At 40.4% G+C, this 23,067-nt stretch overlaps 2 non-coding genes across 2 annotated transcripts; both read right to left on the reverse strand.

Moving 5' to 3' along the window:
• Positions 1-17,786: 17,786 nt before the first annotated feature.
• Trnaa-agc lies at positions 17,787-17,859 on the reverse strand. Its single transcript has one exon. It is a non-coding gene; the product is annotated as a tRNA-Ala (tRNA).
• Positions 17,860-17,871: 12 nt separating this feature from the next.
• Trnaa-ugc lies at positions 17,872-17,943 on the reverse strand. Its single transcript has one exon. It is a non-coding gene; the product is annotated as a tRNA-Ala (tRNA).
• Positions 17,944-23,067: the final 5,124 nt, after the last annotated feature.

Below are 23,067 nucleotides of genomic sequence, written 5' to 3' on the forward strand. Positions count from 1 at the left end.
CGCGGACTTCTACATATAATCAACATCACTGGCCAGGATTCGACGATACGACTAGACCACCAGGATACTTCTAGACTCTGTTATATTTCACACAAAGCCTGTTCATAAGCTCGTTGAACAGGCTTTGTGTGAAATATAACAGAGTCTAGAACTGCTTTTTGTATCCTGGTGGTCTAGAGGTAGCGTTCCCTGGTCACAGTCATGGGCCGTGGGTTCGAATCCTGGCAGCGTGAGGTGTTTATATATATATATATATATATATATATATATATATATATATATATATATATATATATATATATATATATGATCCTTACTTTGTTACTTCAATTTATTCTCTTCGCCACTTGTCACTTGCTACGTATTAGTGACTCTTGAACATAACTGAACATGTGCCAGTTTAGTCAAGTCTGGACTTGAATGAGTTCACTCTTGTTGCTCTCACAATATTTACTGGCAGGTTAAACCTAAGGTTCACAATCTTACTCCAAAGAAGTCAGCTCTGATAGTTTGTTTAACTAGAGGCTGTGACCTCTAGCTGAAACGCTATCTGTTTTCTCCTGATTTGTACACTTGACTGAGTAAAGCTCTTCGAGGTGCTGATACACTTTTATTAAATCGCTTTCTTGCACTTTGTATTAAAGTCTGGCATCTAGAAACATTCTAGTCTCCCTTGGTAGGTGGGGAGGGGGAGCGTCAACACCAGTTTGGTCGCTTGTTCTTCTATGAGCGGTCTCAATAAATTTTCAGACTTTGGTGTACCTCGGAGACGAGACACGGTTGCATTACGGATTACATAGGTAGAGTACATATAAAAATTTCGCCTAAATCCAACAAGTTTATCAGCAAGAATCAACTTCTCGCGATTAACCGAAACTTTGATTTCGTTGGTAACATAAATTACCCAGATTTTTCTCACATCTAGTTTCAGGAAGGGAAATGGCCCTCTATTTAAGCTGGGACAAACGGTGGGCTTCTTTACTATTTCTACAACCCAGGTGCATCTTCGTGTATTTTTCAACACTGAATCTGAGCATATATTCTTGTGACCATACATGATTCACAGTCAGTTATTATACTACATATTTCCGAGACCAATTTAGCGTCACAAGCAAACATTTGTATGGAAGACTAAAAATATCTACCAAATAATTTATGAAATAGACATACAACATAGGCCCTGGCACGCTGGTATACACGATAATTGCCACGCATTGTTCATGATGGTAAAGTTAGTCACTGATCCATGATAAGATATTTCCCTCACTGACACCTCTTCACAAGGCTGTTCCGTTGTAGATGGTTCATTACAGCTTCGCGTAAATTGTTCTTTTGTTTCATTATATTTAATTAATTTATGAACAACGACATAAACTTATAACACTTGTTCATAACTCACAAAACAAGTGGCCTCGCAAATCACTCATAATTTTCCTCATATTGACCACCATTAACTCATAAGGCCCTCCGTTTCTTGAGTCAAATAACACACTCGCACATTAACCACTAACTCACAGGCCTCCTCCCTCATATTTCACATAACACACACACACACACACACACACACAACAACCACCACTAACTCACAACACCCCTCTCTCATAACTCAAAAAACAAATGAGCTCACAACTCACAGGAAATGATCCCCGGGTAGTTTGCATTGGTGGTCGTAAATTGGCGTGAGTTGAGGAGCAGACCACTTACTGGAGCGGGGAATTAGGAACCACCAAGTGTTTTATTCCCTGCTAACTCTAACCTCTTCCTGCCACTCAATTTGAATACTCAGCTTCTGGTATTAGTGGTGGGGGGACGTGTGTGTGTGTGTGTGTGTGTGTGTGTGTGTGTGTGTGTGTGTGTGTGTGTGTGTGGCGCCAAAAAGGATTACAATGGATGCGTAAAACAGACTCCAGTGCTCAGGATATTAAGGCATTGAATGTTAATAGTATTTCCAATACAACATTTGTTTAGTTCTGCACACACGAGTTGTCTTATTCACACCCGCCTGAGGGGTATACTGCCAGTGTGAGGCAATATATTTGGTCGCACACTTTAAATTAATATTTTTCACATCTGTATGCGAGGCACTTAGTACATCTGTTTAAGTCTGTACATAGTAAGTAACTTGGCTACTAGGTGCAACAAATGGATACAGTCTTCATATTATATCAACTGTCTTCGTATCAGTGAAAAAGTGCTGTGCTATTTCGCATTCAGTGTGCTTGAACCTGTCCCTAAAAGGTTGTAGTGTGTGGTCATAGTTTGGCTACACACCTTACATTTAGCTTTGTTCACATCTGCTTAAGGGACATACTGCCAGAGGAAAGGTACTTATATCGTAACCTCAATTTAATGGTTAGAACATCTTGTAATATACTGACCTTTTTACTTGCTCCATATACATAATTATTTTACTTGATACATCTCATCATGATAGACATGGATTGACTAGTACAGTTGTGGAAATGTGTTCCTACACCACCTGTGGTAACTCGTGTCTCCAAGCGGTCAACGTATATGACCTATAGCAAACCTATCCACCAATCACGTCCGTCGTTACACGAACAATACCCATTTATTCATAAATAGTGATACTGCTACTGCGACGGTGCCGTTTGGAGGCACTAGTTACCGCAGGGGACGTAGAAATACATTTGTAACTGTAACTATTTGAACTTTCGGCTTGTCTCAAATTCATCAGCAAGTTCTTTCCTGATTACAGTTCTGCGGTGACCATCTTTAACAGACCTAAATTTTATTTAACAGTATCTTTGTTAGACGCGAGTTTGGTTAAAGCATAAACTTCATCATGTTCACTGAAGCCTATGTGCATGAGAGGGGATCTACAGCAGCTTGAGTTTCACCCACATCAACAAAGTAAGCATATTTGTGTCCGGTTAGAGAGGAGCGCATGACAACTTAAGTTGAGGGTGTCAAGGGCAAGTAGTGAGGATAGAGAGGTAGTGACGACGAAACTGTTTGTGGTGGTAACTTCAACAAGTTTCATGGCTGTGAGTATGGCAACTAAGAAAGTTTGTAGGATGGATGTCCATTTATTAATTCAAACTCCTTTCTCAATTATATTACCATGAGGATGAGTCACAATGACAGTACTTCCAGCCCTCTCACAAACAGTGTTAAGGGATCCAGCAGTGTAGATGATCTGTGTGATGTTATCAGTCTGTAGGTTATGTGTTCAAGAGCTCTCACTTTGGTGGTGTGTTGGAAATAAGGACTGTGTGTAATGAGTCGTTTGGGCGAGTATGTACCCCCTGTAAGTTAGAAGTGTTGCTGTGTTTCAGTTTTGTACAGGTTGTCTAGTACAAACAGCTTCGTGTGTGTAGCTGTAATTTGGATCCATTTTGATTCACCAGTTCCATGACTCATACACACTAACAGTTTTATGGACACAATGCTATCTGGATCACCACACAAGAGACTCAGGGCTATCATGTGGTTAACTTCAATAATTCCATCTTTGACACTGGGTACTCTTAGTCCTTTCCCTATATTAAGTATTTTAGTGCTCATGGGACAGCCTAATATAATTCTAAGGGTTTTAGTTTTGCCTTTTTTTTCAAGTTTGTCAATGCCTTTCCCGTCACGAAAAACCAGAGATTATGGGTAAATAATCTATCAGAAATCTTGTATAGCCGAGGTACAGTTCGTGTGTTCGATGGTGGTATCCGCACACCCTGTTATTCTGAATAGCGCGCGCACACACACACACACACAAGTCAAGTCAATGGAAAAATTTCAGCATTTCAGCTTGGTTTCCATCTTGAGCGTGTGGCGGTGACCATATTTAGCTCTCAACATGTGGTGCACGAGATGCTTGTGTGTGTGTGTGTGTGTCATAAGCTTTTACTCGTCCGAGTCATAATTTTTGTTCAGTTCACCATTCAGCATTATAAATAAGATTGAAGTTATCTTTTTTTTTACGCTCCTTCTAGTTGCATCAAAATCATTCAACAAATACAACGCCCCAAAACTTTTCTGACCGACCAAAACAGGTGTTCAGTTCCCTCTGTAATTACTGTCTACTTGTTCCTATCACATCAAATCGATATAAAGTTTCTGTCAGACGGAATAATGTCGTGTCAGATCACTTCACTAGGCGGTGCTGTTAAACAAGGTGGCGTGTTTAGTTCTGTAATAGTATTTGTTGTTTATCTTGAACGTCTCTGAGGAAATTAACTAATGGTGGGGGTCGTATAGGGACACCCGAACTATATATGTTGATAATGTGGTGCTATGACGCCCTACCATCCCCGCTCTGAACTGAAGTAAATGATTGAAATAATGTTCAAACTTGTATGATGTGGAGTACAATCCAAGATTTAATCTCGACAAATGTACTGGACGTCGGTTGTAATTTTCGACTGCCAGTTTTCAGCACACACACATGTGAAACTACAATAAATTGATGAGGAATTTCCTGTTCAACACCGATAAACACTGGGCTCATTATATAGTGTTTTCTGGTGCTGTAATAAACTTAAAAGGAGGGAGTAATACTATTACAAGTAAAAACCGGATCTTTAGCACTAAAAATCTTTAAAAAAGGCAGGTAAATGGGCAAGCCTAAGTAGGTAAAAACAGGCAACAACCGATAAAAGGCATAAATTATGTTACTTAAGTAAAAATTATATATAATAATACAAACACTTTTAGTAAAATAAATGAGTTAGCCATTCAATTTGTTACAATAAGCTAAGTTTTATTAATATTCTCAATTGAAACTTTGCTGCTTCTCAGAGAGAAAGCGGAGGCAAGAAAAGTATCATTTACAAGTGTCAACATAATTTTCCGTAACGTTGCCTCACTTGGTACATTATCCCTGGTGTATTTCTCCCGAGCTTAAGACTTATTTTCCAGTTTTCATAGAGGAATGTCGGCATCAGCAGCTCCAACGAAAATTAAGATTGCCGACCGGAAACTGTACAGTATATACAGTATATGAAGAGAGAAGACATGTACCTGCACTCTGTTGACCAGTTTTGCGAGCAGTGGCAACTTGGTGCTCAGAAGTCTCTAAATACTGAAAACAAAGTCCTCGTAATTCACTGATTTCTATCACATCATGCAAAATAATATTGCTCCATCTGTACACACACAACACATCACTACCACCTCTGTAACTAAACTGTTAAGTTTTGAAGATCGACTCATTTTAGGCATTGTAAGTGAAATGCTGAAATGCGTCCAGCAATGTTTGAAAGAGAACTTACTAACTCAAACAGTACGGTGGCGGCCCAGGCTGTGGCGGACGGAGTGCTATGCTATACCAGGATATATTCACATGCACTGTATACCCGCCATACACACACACGTTCAGTACCCGTCAGAATTGTGTCGTAGGAAGTGTTCGATTTTAACATCTGCTTCGTGGAAAGGAGCAGATAAAGTTATTTTCTTTAACCACTTACAGATACGTACGCCCCCCTGAGCTGAATAAAATCATCTGGCGTTAACCAAACAAAATATTAAGTGACGTCCCCGTAGTGAAGGGGTTAGTGAAAATAGTCTAATAAAGACAACCAAATAGTAATTAAAAACACTTTGGATTTTCTCCAACAGCGGAATGATATAAAAATAATTGAAATAGGCAAAAAAGGCATATTAAGAAAAATAAGCTATTTCACATTGAAATTGCCAAAAAATGGCATTTATGGCATTTTACCTGAACATCCGGGCTCTATATGTAAGTTTGGTCATCTGGACACTGGGGCTGAGTTAACTGTTGAACAGTCAGTGCCCGAGGCTGTACGGGTGTGAACTGTGGGACCTCCACAATAATGAGTGTATAAGCTGCTGTAAGATGTGAGTGTAGGAAGTGCTCCAGGCAGGTCCTCGGTGTTTATGCTCATACAGGTAATGACGTGTTGTGTGTCCTAATGTGTACATGGCGGCCACAAGTGAGGGTTCATACAGGGTTATAAGGGAGGGAAGGAGTCTCACCTCGGTGTTCAAGGATACTCTTATTACGTTTTATATTCTAAGAAATATTACCAAGATCCTGAGGACATGAAGTATAACTTACAGGTAAATGATGTACTTAATAATGTAATCAGTGTGCAGAGGAACAACGAAGCCATCAAATGGAAATTTACTATCAAGTCACTAATACTACAAAATGGTGTGTTACTGAGCCACCTTGGGAGTTAAACTGTGAACTTAACCTAGTGTGTACACTAGAGTCTAAGAAACAAGTCGGCAAGCCTGTGGAACCTTGGGAAGGGGTAGCCAGTATACACAATTGATTCGTATAATTACTTATTGTCTCCAGTGATCATTCATTATGGGGTATATGTGTGTATTTTCCACAATTAGAATAGTAAGGATACTATTTCGAACCATTATTTGTTGAACAACTCGAAACTTGTATCATTCTACTCAGGCGTACCAAGTGACCAGCTGTAGTCATGGTACAGGTACTCTTTCAGTATAATCCTTCAGATTACAAAACTCATCGGCCAAAACTGGGAAGATGCAGTACTTGTTTCTTACTGTGTGTACTGTACCAGAGGGATGATGTACGATAATACACACTTTCAGTTTATTAATAATTTGGGTGTCATTGTATTTATACAGTTCTGTTGTTTTCTAAATACAAAAAGTTTGAATCTCAGTCACTGGATACTGAGATGAAACTACGTAATTATGTACTATCGTGCACAAAAGTCCCTCCCAGTAACCAGCCGCAGTATGAGTCCAAATCACCTGAGGTTGAATCAGTAAAACAGGTGAAGTAAGTGTCTTGATTGGCCGACACTTTTGTGCACGATAGATACCACAAGTGAAAAGTACCAACCTCAAATGGGTGTCAAAGGTCACGGTTAAGGCTAAGGTCAAGGCTCTGTAGTTCTTTCAGGCCACGGCCACGGCACCCCCTCCACTATACACCCGAAATAAAGGAGATAAACAGAACTGTCAAAATATTGCATAATACCTCGTCAGTAACGTTCTCCGCAAATACAGCTGTAAGGAAGCCATATATCGCTTACAGTGGTATATTGTAATTATTATTATTCGTATTATTATTTACATAATAATTGTAATAATAATGAAACTACTACTACTACTACTACTACTACTACTACTAATAATAATAATAATAATAATAATAATAATAATTATAATAATAATGAAGATGATGATAATACCGTCTCACAGTCACGAGCAGACAAATAATTGACCACCTGCTGCTGATCATAAACTTTCTTGGTCTTGAAGAATTGAAGACACGAGAACTTAATGTAGACCAATGCACACACTAACTTGTATGTATGACGGTACTGTAATACTGAGTGGATGGATGTACTGTAATACTCTGTGTATGGCAGTACTGTAATACTGAGTGAATGGGTGTACTGTAATACTCTGTGTATGACAGTACTATAATACTGTGTGTATGGCGATACTGTAATACTGTGTGTATGACGGTACTGTGTGTATGACGGTACTGTGTGTATGAAGGTACTGTAATAAACAAGAGAAGTAAAGAAGTAGAAATAAAAAGACTAAGGAGAGAGGAATCAGTAATAATTATAGGTTGTGTATAAATGTGGTTAAAACCTTCAGCAGTGGAGGGTGGTGGGCAGGACGGGGTAACCATCACCCGCCTCCACTTTACTGCCCAAGATTCCTTTAATTTCTTCCAGTTATCCTTGTCAAGATATCATCAACACCGCCCGGGCACTGCCAGAGGAGGGGGGGGGGGTGATCGGAGGACAGGAAAAGGAAGGGCTAAAAGACGAGGGAAACGATGAATGGAATGGAGGAGGAAGGAAAGAACAGGATAAGAGAAAGGAGGTGAGGAAGTGAGGAAGAGGGGGAGGAGAAGTAATAGTAGTAAGTGGAGAAGGAGGAGGTGGTGGGGGTACGGGGATTAAACGATCTTTATTATTATTATTATTATTATCATTATTATTATTATGTGTGTGTGTGTGCGCTAGTCTCCCTACGTAGCTGTTTAATCTCCATGCTAATTGATGAATGACAAAAGTGGTTTGATATCATTACTTTCATATATATATATATATATATATATATATATATATATATATATATATATATATATATATATATATATATATATATATATATATATATATATATTTATTTATATATATGGACTGATGAGTGATGGTTTTGCCTTCCCTCTTTGTCTTCTTTTGCTTTCAGTGTGTCATATTTGCCAGACAAGCTGTGAAAGAGAGAGAGAGAGAGAGAGAGAGAGAGAGAGAGGCAGAAGCCATAACGCCTGCTGACAACTGCTAGACTGGACTGGTCAGCGCCTCCCCCCTCCCATCCACCACACCACCTCCCTCTATCAGATAACCCGCCTCTTGAACCGAATAATTCCGGGTTTTAAAGTGTTGCGGACCCCCAGAGACCTATTACGCGAAAATAACCGCCCGCAAAACCCCGGCGAAAGTTAGTGGGGCGAATAATAACAACCGCCAACCAATATACGACTCTCCACCTGGAAATTATCAAACATATGAACCATCGCAAATTCCTACTTGGGTCCCGATTGGGGGGGAAAATATATAAATAAAATGCACTTTATAATAACCACAATACGATGTGTGCTGAGAGAGAGAGAGAGAGAGAGAGAGAGAGAGAGAGATCAACCTGGGCGACCTTAAGAAAAATGTCCACAATGCATTTACAGGTATGGACGATTTTTTTTTTTTTTAGACTTCAACGTCAGTATGGGATCTGAACGCCATCTACGAACAAGATTTAGAACTAACACGCCACTATGAACAATAAAAACTTACACGCCATCTATGCAAGGACTTAGAACTAAACATCTTTATACGACAAAACTTTGCTTCTAACTCAACTGTGGAGCAGGAAGATGAGCGGATAATTACTTGTCTGGATCTGCTGCAGGTGCCTGAAATGTCGGACCTCACAATTATAATAAAAGCTGCAAAAAATATCATTGATGTTAAAAAGACTGACAAGGCTCCAGGACCAGGTGAGATTCCCGCCCAGTTCAAAAAAAAAAAAAGAAGTGCTCTACGCAACTTTCTCCTGTTCTGTCCACACTCTTCATGCCACGTCTATACACAGAGTTTTAGGAAAGTCCCTATATGGTCACAGTAAATGTTGGAAGTGAATATCATTTCCCAACATTAATATAAGTACCCCAATGTACACAACAATGTAGGTATAAGAAGGAACAACTATATTTTTAAGTATTACAAGAGCATAAGGACTTTTACAACACCTGTATATCACTGTTCACGTCATTACAGAAATATGTCATCATGATCCAACCCCCAAATATTACCGGCCAGTTTTTCTCACCCCAATACTCATGATGTGAAACACCTTATTAGTAACACTTAGACACTTGGCTCAGAGATCAATAGTGTGACTTCTGTCGTGGCCGCTCTATGTGATCTTCTATAGGCCGCTCTACTGCTGTAGTGGCCGCTCTACATCTTCTGTAGTGGACACTTGGCTCAGAGATCTTCGTAGTGGCCGCTCTAATCTTCTATAGTGGCCGCTCTACTGCTGATCTTCTGTCGTGGCCGCTCTACTGCTGATCTTCTGTAGTGGCCGCTCTACTGCTGATCTTCTATAGTGGCCGCTCTACTGCTGATCTTCTGTAGTGGCCGCTCTACTGCTGATCTTCTGTAGTGGCCGCTCTACTGCTGATCTTCTGTAGTGGCCGCTCTACTGCTGATCTTCTGTCGTGGCCGCTCTACTGCTGATCTTCTGTAGTGGCCGCTCTACTGCTGGATCTTCTGTAGTGGCCGCTCTACTGCTGATCTCTTCTATAGTGGCCGCTCTACTGCTGATCTTCTATAGTGGCCGCTCTACTGCTGATCTTCTATAGTGGCCGCTCTACTGCTGATCTTCTGTAGTGGCCGCTCTACTGCTGATCTTGTCATCCCTCACACAGTCAGTCCTTCGTCGGTGTAACTCGTGCAGGAGCTCTTGGCACGCATCACCAACACGTCCGACAGTTTGCCTCTCATCCTTACTTGTAAAATTACCCTTAGTCTCGTAATTTCTTCTTCTCTGTTTGGTTGCACAAGGTGTTCACATCTGGCTCGTCGATTCTTCAACTAACACTATTAATGCCTGATGAGTTTTCGAACTATACACCACTATGAACTGTAAACGCCACTTGGGAACGAATTATAATATTAAAGGCCACTTTCTGGTATAAACGCCATCTTTCTCTGAGTTTTGAACTATACATCATTTCTTGAGTACCCGATACCTGAGAGCGTGTCACTAACCCCTTCACTACGGGATGCCATTTTTAATATTTTATTTGGTCAACGCTAGATAAATTTATTCAGTGTCTCTCTGAACTGAATAAATTTATCTGGCGTTGGCCAAATAAAATATTAAAAGTGGCGTCATGTAGTGAAGGGGTTAGTGGAGGCTGCACCACTTACCAGCAGCAGTAGTAGTGAACGCTGTCTGCATCAGCTGTAGCTACTAACAGTTAGGAATACTGTCTCCATCAACAGAAGACTCGGTGTAACATCAACAGCAGGAATAACAGCGACACAACAGTAATAAAACTATAACAAAAACAGCAGGAGAAACAACAAACTAAATAATAAATGCAAAAAACGTTTAAAAACAAAACAAAACAAAACAATAACAGTAAAATAACAACAATAAACAACAATAACAGTAAAACAACAATAACAGTAAAACAACAATAACAGAAAAACAGCAATAACAGCAGTAAAACAAAAGTAAGAGTAAAACAACACTACTGAAGCAACACGAGAAAAACAGTAATTGATGGAAAAAGTTGGCGACACCACAATGAGGATTAAATAACATAGCAACAGTAAAGGGAGCTTTTGTCAACAACAACAACAACAGGAACTATTGTCATCAGATACAACAGGGGCTACTGTCAACAGTAGGAACAGGGACTACTGTCAGCAAGAGCAACGGGGGCTACTGTCAACAGTAGGAACAGGGATACTGTCAGCAACAGCAGCAAAGAATACTGTCAGTAACAAAACAGGGAATATTGTCAGCAAAAGATTGAAAAAAATTGTGAGCAGCAGCAGTAGCAGCAGCAGTGGGGAACTATGTCAGCAGCAGCAACAGCAGGGATCACTGTCAGAAGCAACAACAGGGAATACTGTCAACAGCAGGGAACAATGTCATCTGTAGCAGCGGGGTGCACGATCAGCAGCTGCAGTAAAAGTGGGGAACACTGTCAGCAGCAGCAACAGAGTAGGAAAATTGTCAGCAATGGAGGGGAATGTTGTCAGCAGCAGCAGCAGCAGCAGGGAACACTGTCAGCAGCAGCAGGGAACACTGTCAGCAGCAACAGGGAACACTGTCAGCAGCAGCAACAGAGAACACTGTCAGTAACAGCAGGGAACACTGTCAGCAGCAACAAGGAACACTGTCAGCAGCAGCAACAGAGAACACTGTCAGCAGCAGCAGGGAACACTGTCAGTAGCAGCAAGAAACACTGTCAGCAACAGCAGCAGCAAGAAACACTGTCAGCAGCAGCAGCAGCAAGGAACACTGTCAGCAGCAGCAGCAGCAGGGAACACTGTCAGCAGCAGCAGCAGCAGCAGCAGCAGCAGGGAACACTGCCCACAGTAATACCCGCCTGTAAAGATTTATGCGCCGTGGCCTCTCTCATCGTTGGCCAGGCACGACATCAAAATTATACCTCAGACATTTCTTTATTTCCTCTCCTAATTGGTGTCTCCGAGATGGTCGTGGCGAGGATTGGGTCGTCCCCAAAAGTCGTCCCAGAGCTCATGGTACTAAAAAACCTCGTTGTCGTCTTCGCCTCAGTAAAAATTCTCATTAAAGAAACAAAAGATCAATTGGGACAAGAAGAAGGAATGAAGTCACCCACGAACGCCTCCCGGTACAACTCTGCCTTGATAATGGTGGATAGTTTTGTTTACGTGGGGATGCGCGAGGTAGAGGCGAGCGTTGGGGTAGAGGGAGGGGGGTGAGGCGCGGCCACACTGCAGCTATAATTTGTGAAAGACAGACAGCAGGTGTAATTGCCACCTGGCCCCGTCCCACAGCCCCTCTGCCTCAGGCTCTCCTCTGCTCACCCCCGTCAACCACCGCTGTCAACCCGTCAACTCAGCCTGTCAAGACGTCGTCTCAACATCAGAGTGAGAACTTGCTTTTCAAGCCTTTCTAAGCTGTCAGCCAACTTGTCGAGACGCCAGCCTGGACTTCTTAATGTTTACCTGACCCTTAAACCTTCAGCAATAATGTTAAAAGCCTTCTACCAGAGTATCACCCCTGTCAGTCAATCTGTCAAGCTTTCAGTCTAATCGCCAGAACATTAACAAGCTATCTAGCCGTTAACAATAAGCAATCAAATCACCAGTAATTTATCATCCAAGCTGTCAACCTGTCATACATATATGCCAACACTGTTTGTCGGGAAAGCATTCACTGTAGGTGTCTGTATGTCTGTCTGTCTTACTAAAGGCGGTAAGGTGCTTCCCCCACACCACACCGAGAGGGTTAACACAGAGTTTTATCTCTCATATTTTTTTGTCGGTGTTGGACTAGTGTATTACAGAGGGCAGTGACGTAGACTCTCACTGTCACACGATTGTATGAATCGATTCTCAGGAGAAAAAAATTCCCACACATTGTTGAAGGATAAATAAATTTTACTTAAAAATAATTATATGGACAAAACCCCAGGATGAAATAATTAAAAGAAAGAAAAAAACAACTAATTAGACAAAATCCAACTATCGAATTAATTTCGTAGGTAGACTCCCATTATCAAATTATTTTAGTGTAAAAAAAAAACTCATTATAAAACGATTCAGACAAAACCTCGCCATTAAGATAATTAAATGGATAATACCTGACCATCATGTGAGATTTGGTTAGGTTAGGTTGGGTTGGGTTGGGTTAGGTGAAGTTAGGTTAGGTTAGGCTAGGTTTGATAGAATTTGGTCGGGTTGGGTAAGTAAGGTTTGGTAGGTACGATTTGTTTGGGTTGGTTCAGTAAATTTGTTTGGGTTGGTTAGGTAAGGTTTGGCTAGGTCAGTTACTGTAGGTAATGCTGACCTAGGTTAGGTTTATTTCAATAAGCTTAGGTTAGTTTAAGTTTGCTTACATTAGGTTGGGTTAGGTTAGGTGGTCAATTTTAGATTAAGTATGGCGAGGATAGGTATTGTTAGGTTAGGGAAGGCTAGGTAAAGTATCATAAGATTAGGTATTGCTAGGTTAAAAGTATAATCAAATTGGACATAATTTGTGTATAATTAGTGTGCATCATATTCTACTAGCCAGTGAAATGACACCAACACAACGAAGAAAACAACAAAAACATCAACACAAACTCAAGTAAACACTGACTAAATCGATGATAAATCCCTTATTTTCTTCATCTATAAATTCCAAGTTAAAGTCCAACTCGACCTTGAAGTCCGTTGTCCCTTGAGTCATAGCGGTGGTCGTGAGGTGTGCCCTGGTCTACCTGCTCTTTACAAGGCTTCTCTTACCGGTATTGTGAACAACACCGGTATGTGACCAAGCTTTCCGGGTGACACCCACGTCAGCCGGGTTCTTATTGGTAGTGGAAACCTCGGCAACCTTGGAGGAGTCAGGAAGCTTGTTTATAAGATATTTGTTAATTATTACGCTCTTGAGAAGTATCAGTGATTATTATTATTATTATTATTATTATTATTATTATTATTATTATTATTATGAATATAAAAGTAACTAGAACAATAATAATGATGTGATGTGATAAAATAATAATAATAATAATAATAGTACTAGTGTGCCCTGGTAGTACTAGTGTAGTGTTAGTACTTGTGGTGGTGGTAGTACTAGTGTGGTGGTAGTACTAGTGTGGTGATAGTACTAGTGTGGTGGTGGTAGTATTAGTGTGGTGGTGGTAGTACTAGTGTGGTGGTGGTAGTATTGGTGTGGTGGTAGTATTAGTGTGTTGGTGGTAGTATTAGTGTGGTGGCAGTATTAGTGTGGTGGTGGTAGTACTAATGTGGTGGTGGTAGTATTGGTGTGGTGGTAGTACTAGTGTGGTGGTGGTAGTATTAGTGTGGTGTAGTATTAGTGTGGTGGTAGTATGGTAGTAGTGGTGGTAGTATTAGTGTGGTGGTAGTATTAGTGTGGGTGGTAGTAGCGGTTAGTATTGTGGTGGTAGTATTAGTGGTGGTAGTATGGTAGTAGTGGTAGAGTGGTGGTAGTATGGTAGTGTGGTGGTAGTAGTTAGTAAAGTGGTGGTAGTATTAGTGTGGTGGTGGGGGTATGTGGTGGTAGTATAGTAAAGTGGTGGTGATTAGTGTGGTGGTAGTATTAGTGTGGTGGTAGTAGTATGGTAGTATTAGTGTGGTGGTAGTATTATGTGGTGGTAGTATTAGTGTGGTGTGGTAGTGATAGTATTTATTGTGTGGTGGTAGTATTAGTGTGGTGGTGGTAGCATTAGTGGTGGTAGTATTAGTGGTGGTAGCATTAGTGGTTAGTGTGTAGTATTAGTGTGGTGGTGGTAGTATTAGTGTGGTGGTAGTATTAGTGGTGGTAGTATTAGTGTGGTGGTAGTATTAGTGGTAGTATTAGTGTGGTGGTAGTATTAGTGTGGTGGGTATTAGTAGTATTAGTGTGGTGGTAGTATTATTGTGGTGGTAGTATTAGTGTGGTGGTAGTATTAGTGTGGTGGTGGTAGTATTAGTGTGGTGGTAGTATTATGGTAGCATTAGTGGTGTGTAGTAGTACTAGTAGTAGTGGTAGTACTATGTGGTGGTAGTAGTAGTAGTGGTGGTGGTAGTATTAGTGTGGTGGCAGTACTAGTGTGGTGGTGGTAGAGTGTAGCAGTATTAGTGTGGTGGTAGTATTAGTGTGGTGGTGGTAGTATTAGTGTGGTGGTAGTAGTGTAGTGGTAGTATTAGTGTGGTGTAGTATTAGCGTGGTGGTAGTACTACTATAGTGTGGTGGTAGTATTAGTGGTGGTAGTATTAGTGTGGTGGTAGTATTAGTGGTGGTGGTACTAGTGTGGTGGTAGTATTAGTGTGGTGGTAGTATTAGGTGGTGGTAGTACTAGTGTAGTGGTGGTAGTACTAGTGTGGTGGTGGTAGTGCTAGTGTGGTGGTAGTACTAGTGTGGTGGTAGTACTAGCACTGTGGGAGTATTAGCGTGGTAGTAGTAGTACTAGTGTGGTGATGGTAGCATTAGTGTGGTAGTAGTATTAGTGTGGTGATGGTAGTACTATTGTTGTGATGGTAGTACTAGTGAGGTGGTAGTGGTAGAACTAGTATGGTGGGATAGGAAGTAGCAACAGTATGATGGTGATGGTGACAGTACTAGTATGGTGGTCAGTGGTAATACTGGTATGGTGATAGTGGTAGTACTACTGTGATGGTGGTGGCAGTACTAGTGTGACTGTGGTGCTGGTAGTACTAATATGGTGGTAGTATTTGTGTGGTGGTAGTGGTAGTACCAGTGCGATGGTGGAGGTGATAATACTAGTGTGGTGATAGTATTAGTGATGTGGTTGTGGTAGTACTAGTGTGGTGGTAGTAAAGATAGTGGTGATGGTGGTGGTAGTGGTGGTGGTAGAGGGACGCTTCACTACAAGTAATTTCAGGTGTGTTCACAATTTATTACTGAACGGACCCAGGATAGTTGTCTTCTATTATATTATATAATTTTAGCGGCGGGGGAGGAGTGGGGGGTAGGGAGAGCGGGGGTAGAGGGGGGGGGGCGGCTTTGTCCATATACCCGTTAGTCGTGTCTTGTCTTTTTACGAGTCTCTGTCGCCATACAGTCTGTCTATACGTGTCTGTCTGTGATGTCTGTGCTTACATTCTTGTTTTCTTGACGTACTGTAAGAAATAAGATGTTAAGCTGTAAGATGGACAAGTTGGTATTGTAAACGTCTCCTGTCCCATGTCTGTCCATTTACCATAAAAAAACTGTGTCGCTGATTTCGGTAAAATTTGGTAAACTTGGTGAAACTTGGTGATTCATGAAGAACTTTTCTGAATCCTAGTGTTCTTGATGAGACTTGATGAACTTGGTGAAACTTTTTGAACTTGGTGAAACTTGTTTTTAGTGGAAGCTTTTGCTCTTGGTGACACTTGATGACCTTGGTGAAACGTCTTGAACTTGGCGAAGATTGGCAATGTTGGTGAAACTTGGTGATCTTGTGATCTTGGCGAAACTTGACCTTGGTGAAACTTGGTGACCTTGCTGATATATAAAACTGAAATTATCCAGCCTTGTGTTGAGAGAGAAGCCTTTAACAATCAGAGGTAATTTTGCTTAAGACTGGGCGAACCTGCTAACTTTGAGAGAATCCCGGTTAAAACTGAGAGAATCCCAATTAAAGTCGCGAGAATCCCGGTTAAAACTGAGAAAATTCCGGTTAAAACTAGAGATTTTCGGTTAAATTTGAGAGAATCCCGGTTAAAACTGAGAGAATCCCGTTTAAAACAGAGATAATCCCGGTTAAAACAGAGATAATCCCAGTTAAAACAGAGATAATCCATATTGAAACTGAGAGAATCCCAGTTAAAATTGACAGAATCCCGGTTAAAACATAAATAATCCAGGTTAAAACTGAGAAACCCGGTTAAAACTAAGAGATTCCCAGTTAAAACTACGAAAATATCGGTTAAAATTGGGAGAATCACGGTTAAAACTAAGTCCTCTATTGACAACTAAGGGACCCCTCCTGACAACAGAGAGACCCCTTCTGACAGCTGAGAGACACCTTACAACTGAGATACCTTATGACAACTGAGAGACACCTGATAACTGAGAGACCCCTTCTGACAGCTGAGACGCCTCCTGATAACTAAGAGACCCCTTCTGACATCTGAGAGACACCTGATAGCTGAGAGACCCCTTCTGACAGCTGAGACGCCTCCTGATAACTGAGAGACCCCTTCTGACATCTGAGAGACACCTGATAGCTGAGAGACCCCTTCTGACAGCTGAGACGCCTCCTGATAACTGAGAGACCCCTTCTGACAACTGAGAATCCTGCTACCATCTGAGAAAATCGTGCTTGAAAATTATGAGAATATTGCGCCAAAAATGAGAAAATCTTGTTTAAAACTGAGATAAATCTGCTAAAAAAAATATGTAAAATTATTCCGAAAACGATCGAAAACACATTTTTTTTTTAAATACAGTATTTAAGACATTTTCTCATTTTTTTTTTAGATTTGAGAGAAGCCTTAACATTCAGAAAATCCTGTTAACAAATTTATTTTATAATTGCCTTGACCTCTTTTAAATCTGAGAAAAATCTTTGTAAAATTCGGAAGAGTTAAAACTGAAAGAACCTGTCTGTGTTGCGTTTTAAAATCCAATTAATTTCCAAGTGTTACGAATATTTCAGTGGAGACAGGCAGACACACGTGGACGGGGGCCCCCCACACCATGGGTAACAAGAAGATACTCTTGTTTCTCACCAACCTGCATTAAGCGGGAAGAGGCTTGAGCAGGTAATATATATGTTTATCTTTTAATTTATCTTAATGTCAGGGAAGGAAGCCGGTGTGTTATATAATCTCCTCAATATTGTTGATGACTTTCTCCTTTATGGGTCCAGTGTTCCAGTATTTTAAGTGTTAAAAAGGTGGCACCCAGAGAATACTTCCTGTGTTCCGTAGAGTTTCATTAAATAAAACCCTTATTTACCAAATGGTCACCGTGCACTAGAGGTGTCCATGACGAGGGAAGATGGCCAGTGTCCTGTGAAGGATACCTCTATTATTCTTGATAATTTTGTCAAGGGCTATAAAAGCAATCCTTGGAGATGCGGGGTATCGATCCCCGTACCTCTCACATGCTAAGCGAGCGCTCTACCATTTGAGCTACATCCCCAACTTATGGCCGTGGAGGTGCCGGGGATCGAACCCGGGGCCTTTCACATGCAAAGCGAACGCTCTACCACTGAGCTACACCCCCGTAACTGTGTTATGTGTGTGTGTGTGTCTGATCCAGAGTAGATAACACCTTTAAGTTCAGTAGTTATAGGAAACCTATTAATGAGTGTTCATAATTATATTCATTGTTATTCTGCCCACCATAACAGAGTCAGTCAGTATTGTCATTAATTTTTTTACGTACTCTATGAATATGCAGTCTGGAATTCATTGATGAGGAATATAAATATATCTATAATGTTGGAATAGAGTTAAAATACCCTCGATCTTTTATAAACAAATACCTTAACATCGCTAAGAATTTTTTATAGAACTGATCCTAAGCCTTCCCATGACAATAAGAAACTCTTAGTATTACCATTCAACAAAAATTTCTCTCACATTCCTCTACAACTGAAAACCTACTGTATAAAGTAAATGTAATGTTTAGTAATTCTTGCACTGTAAAACAAATGTTAATTAAGAACTCCCCCAGCAGTGCAGGTGACTGCATTTACAAGGTTCCTTGCAAGGAATGTAATATGTTCTACTTAGGCCAGACGGGCAAAGATCTTATAACTAGACTTAAACAGCATAAATAATTAGTGTTAGGACAGGCCAGGAATCCAATGCTCTGTTCATTCATATGAGAGATAACAATCATTGTATTGTCTGGGCTAATGTCTCCTCAATCTTACCTTGCAATACAATTGTCAGTAGGAGCATTATAGAATCTAGTCTCATTAAACATACTGAATCTGTCAACATGAACTTAAGTAATGGCATGTACAAATTGGAAAATTTTGTGATTAACAAGATTTGTAACCAAGTGAAAGGGTTAGGTTACTACCTTATGACCTGAATATGGTGGACACCTGCTGTTCCTAGGGATTTGATTTCACTCTCCTTCACTGTATACATTAGCCTTGTCAGTAACTACTCCTTAGTCTGTACGCACTCCTGAAGATGTGAATTAAACGAAAGCGCTTGGGAACTTCGTGTTTTCTTGTTTCCATTGTGGTTATCAGCACACACACACACACACACACTTATATATATATATATATATATATATATATATATATATATATATATATATATATATATATATATATATATATATATATATATATATATATATATATATATATATATATATATATATATATATATATATATATATATATATATATATATATATATGGTTCCGTAGCTCTGTGAGTAGATTAATCGCCTCACAAGAAAATGACCACGAAATAAAGTCGAGAGTTGGGGTCCCTCTTATATACACTGGCCACTGTACACTCAGCAATAATTGAATACACTATCGGGTGCGCTGGTCGATGGTAGAACGACCCCGGGGTGGAGCAACATACTGTACTGCCACTATATGTATACATCAGGAAAAATATTGTATACAAAGGCATGTTTAAAGTAGGTGCAATCGGTGCAACGCAGCGGCGGGCCCCTCATATTGCGACTCTCAAAGTAATGAAAAACAATCATTCTACAATGTATTTTCTTTATAGAAAATTAAATTATTTTTTATAAATTGATACTAGCTAATTTTTTCTCTGAAAGAACATTGCGCGTTATACACATTACTAAAGGTGCGGCCACACGAAAGTAGAGTTGTTGGAGACATGCATGTTAGAAACAGTGTGGACAACAGTTGGTGTAGACTGTTGGTGTGTGTAACAATTATAGCATCGTTATTGCACAATATTACTGACAATGAAACTAACATTATCACACTGACATGGATGCATTGCAAATATTGCCGGTAACAGGTGTTGGCTACACTGTAAACAACAGTATTAAGACGATTTCACGAGCATGCTGTCTACATTATAAATGAGAACAGATGCTCTGTCTACATTATAAATGAGAACAGTGTTGTTAGCACACTGTTGTCTCTAGGTGATTACGTTTATGTTGGCAACACTGGTAGTTAGTACTGGTGGCAGCAGTTTGCCTCGGTGCCGAGGAAAGGTGTATGGCAAGGAGTGCCGTAGTCTGCCTGAGTTAGCATGGAGACCGTGTTCATGCTTATCGAGCTGTATCACTCCCATCCTTTGTTGTGGGATCCCACAAATGTAGATTACAAAAATAAGGTTAGAAAGACGGATGCGTGGAAGATTTCCCAAGTGTTAAATACAAACAGAGCGGAGGTAAAAAAGAAAATGAAACCGGTGATTGGATTGTATCGATGAGAGGCAAAGAAAGCAGCGAAGTGGAGTGGATGCAAAATACACATCGAAGTGGTTTGCTTTCAACAGTATGATATTCCTACAGGACAGACACAAACCTGTCCTGCTACACGACCTCACTCGCCGACATCGTGTTGTTTCTGACAATGTTGCCTACAATGTTACAGAATATGTGGTATTGGTGTGGCTTCACTGTTACAGCTTTGGTCCAAACAGTTATGAACAATGTTCCTAACACTGTTGTATTGGTGCAGACATGCCTGTATTTAACTCTGTTGCAAACACTGTGAGTAACTGTTGTCCAGCATGTTTACAGCGGTGTTGCTAAAAATGTTACGTTTGTATAGACTGGACTCTGAACATTGTTGATAACACAGTCGCTAACATGTTACAAACAATGTTTGCGCTGTGGCCGCACCTTAACCTAAGAGCATAACTTCAATTCATCTTTATAATTTAAAAACTTGAAAATAGAAATTTGAACTTTTATAGCTGGTCAGTAAAGACAAACGCTTCAGAAAACGGCTCCGAGTAGTCTGAAGTCTTAAAAAGTCTCTCTAATTCTTAGTACATTATATATACACACATATATATATATATATATATATATATATATATATATATATATATATATATATATATATATATATATATATATATATATATATATGCTGATAACCACAAGGAAAGAAGAAAACACGAAGTTCCAAGCGCTTTCGTGTAATTCACATCTTCAGGGGTGAGTACAGACTAGAGAGAGAAATACAAATCAAGGTGTATATATACAGAGGAGGGTGAGACCAGGTCCACAATGGTCAGGTATTAGGTAATGACCCTACTAATCTTTAAATAGCACACAACGGTTGGTGGTCAGGTCAGATGGTCAGGTGACCCGGCCTTCTCACCTGGTTACAAATCTTCTTAATTACAAAATTGTCCAGCTTGTACATGCGTTACTCAAATTCATGTTGAATGCTTCTGTATGTTTAATAAGACTAGATTCTATGATGTTCCTACTATCAATTGAATTACATGGTAATATTGAGGAGGCATTATCCCAGTCAATGCAATGCTTGTTATCCCTCAAATGAACAAACAGAGCATTGGACTCCTGGCCTGTCCTAACACTGTATTTGTGTTGTTTAATTCTAGTTGCAAGATCTTTTCCTGTCTGGCCTAAGTAAAACATATTACATTCCTTGCAAGAAACTTTATAAATGCAACCAATTTGTTTAACAGTGCATGAGTTTTTAAATGCCACATTGACGTTCCAGGTTGTGACCAATGTTCAAAAATATTAATTTATTCACCATCTGTGCTCATAAGTGAACAATTGTTCCCCGTATTGTGTTCTCCTAAAAGTGTTCACCAAATGCTCAGCTGTTCACATAGGTATGTACCTAACAAGAGCTCAACAAGTATTCAGTTGTACACTATGACAAAATGTTCGCCAAGTGTTCAGATGCTCAGTGTCGTACGTATTCTCGTAAGTGTTCATTAAAGGGTGAAGGGTTCAGTTGTTCAGTGTGTTCCCTGGCCAGTGTTCACAAGCGTTCAGTTTTTCACTCCTGTGTGTTATTTTCATGAGCTCTTCTAAAGTGTTCAATGTGTTGTGCTCTCCTATCAGTGTTCAAGGTAGTGCGGAAGTTCACACAGTTGTGCTCTGAATTATTATTCACCAAATGCTTAGTTGTTCATTCTAGAACGTTCTTCGACATATGTTCACCAAATATTTTTTCAACACGGTGTGTTCCCTGTGTACAAATAGTGTTCAGGTGTTCATCGTGTTCTCCTGCATGTATTCGGTTGTTTTCCCTAGTGTTCTCTCAAAAATGTTAAGCTGGTTATTCTCGATTGTTCAGTGTTCATCAAGTGTTCCGGTGTTCACAGGGAACTTATACGAAAGTTCAGTTGTTTACCAAAAGTTCAGTTGTTCAGTAGTGTTCTCCTACCAGTGTTCAATTTTTCAGCGTAATCTTCTCACTGATGTTCTTTAACTGTCATATTCTTCAGCCTAGTATGTTCTATTACTAATGTTCATAAAGTGTTCAACTGTTCACCTTGATATGTTCTATTTCTAGTGTTCATCAAGTCCTCTGTTTATATTTGTAGTAGGCCCTCAATCCAGTACCCCATCAATTGTTCAGCTTCTCAACCAGGAGTCCTAATAACAGTGTTCAGTTTTACATATTGTTGTGTCCTCTCACCAGGTGTTCAGTTGTTCAGTGTGGTGTCGTCTCTAGTGTTCAGTTGTTCAGCGTGGTGTGTCGTCTAATGTTCAGTTGTTCAGCGTGGTGTGTCGTCTCTAGTGTTCAGTTGTTCAGCGTGGTGTGTCGTCTCCAGTGTTCAGTTGTTCAGCGTGGTGTGTCGTCTCTAGTGTTCAGTTGTTCAGCGTGGTGTGTCGTCTCTAGTGTTCAGTTGTTCAGCGGTGTGTCGTCTAATGTTCAGTTGTTCAGCGTAGTGTGTCGTCTCTAGTGTTCAGTTGTTCAGCGTGGTGTGTCGTCTCTAGTGTTCAGTTGTTCAGCGTGGTGTGCTTTCTGTCTCTAGTGTTCAGTTGTTCAGCGTGGTGTGTCGTCTCTAGTGTTCAGTTGTTCAGCGTGGTGTGTCGTCTAGTGTCTGAAGGTTGTTCAGCGTGGTGTGTCGTCTCTAAAGTGTTCAGTTGTTCAGCGTGGTGTGTCGTCTAGCGTTCAGTTGTTCAGCGGTGTGTCGTCTCTAGTGTTCAGTTGTTCAGCGTGGTGTGTCGTCTAGTGTTCAGTTGTTCAGCGTGGTGTGTCGTCTCTAGTGTTCAGTTGTTCAGCGTGGTGTGTCGTCTAGTGTTCAGTTGTTCAGCGTGGTGTGTCGTCTCTAGTGTTCAGTTGTTCAGCGTGGTGTGTCGTCTCTAGTGTTCAGTTGTTCAGCGTGGTGTGTCGTCTCTAGTGTTCAGTTGTTCAGCGTGGTGTCGTCTCTAGTGTTCAGTT

The sequence above is a fragment of the Homarus americanus genome, unplaced genomic scaffold, assembly GCF_018991925.1.
Source record: "Homarus americanus isolate GMGI-L3 unplaced genomic scaffold, GMGI_Hamer_2.0 scaffold11022, whole genome shotgun sequence".
Lineage (NCBI taxonomy): Eukaryota > Metazoa > Arthropoda > Malacostraca > Decapoda > Nephropidae > Homarus > Homarus americanus.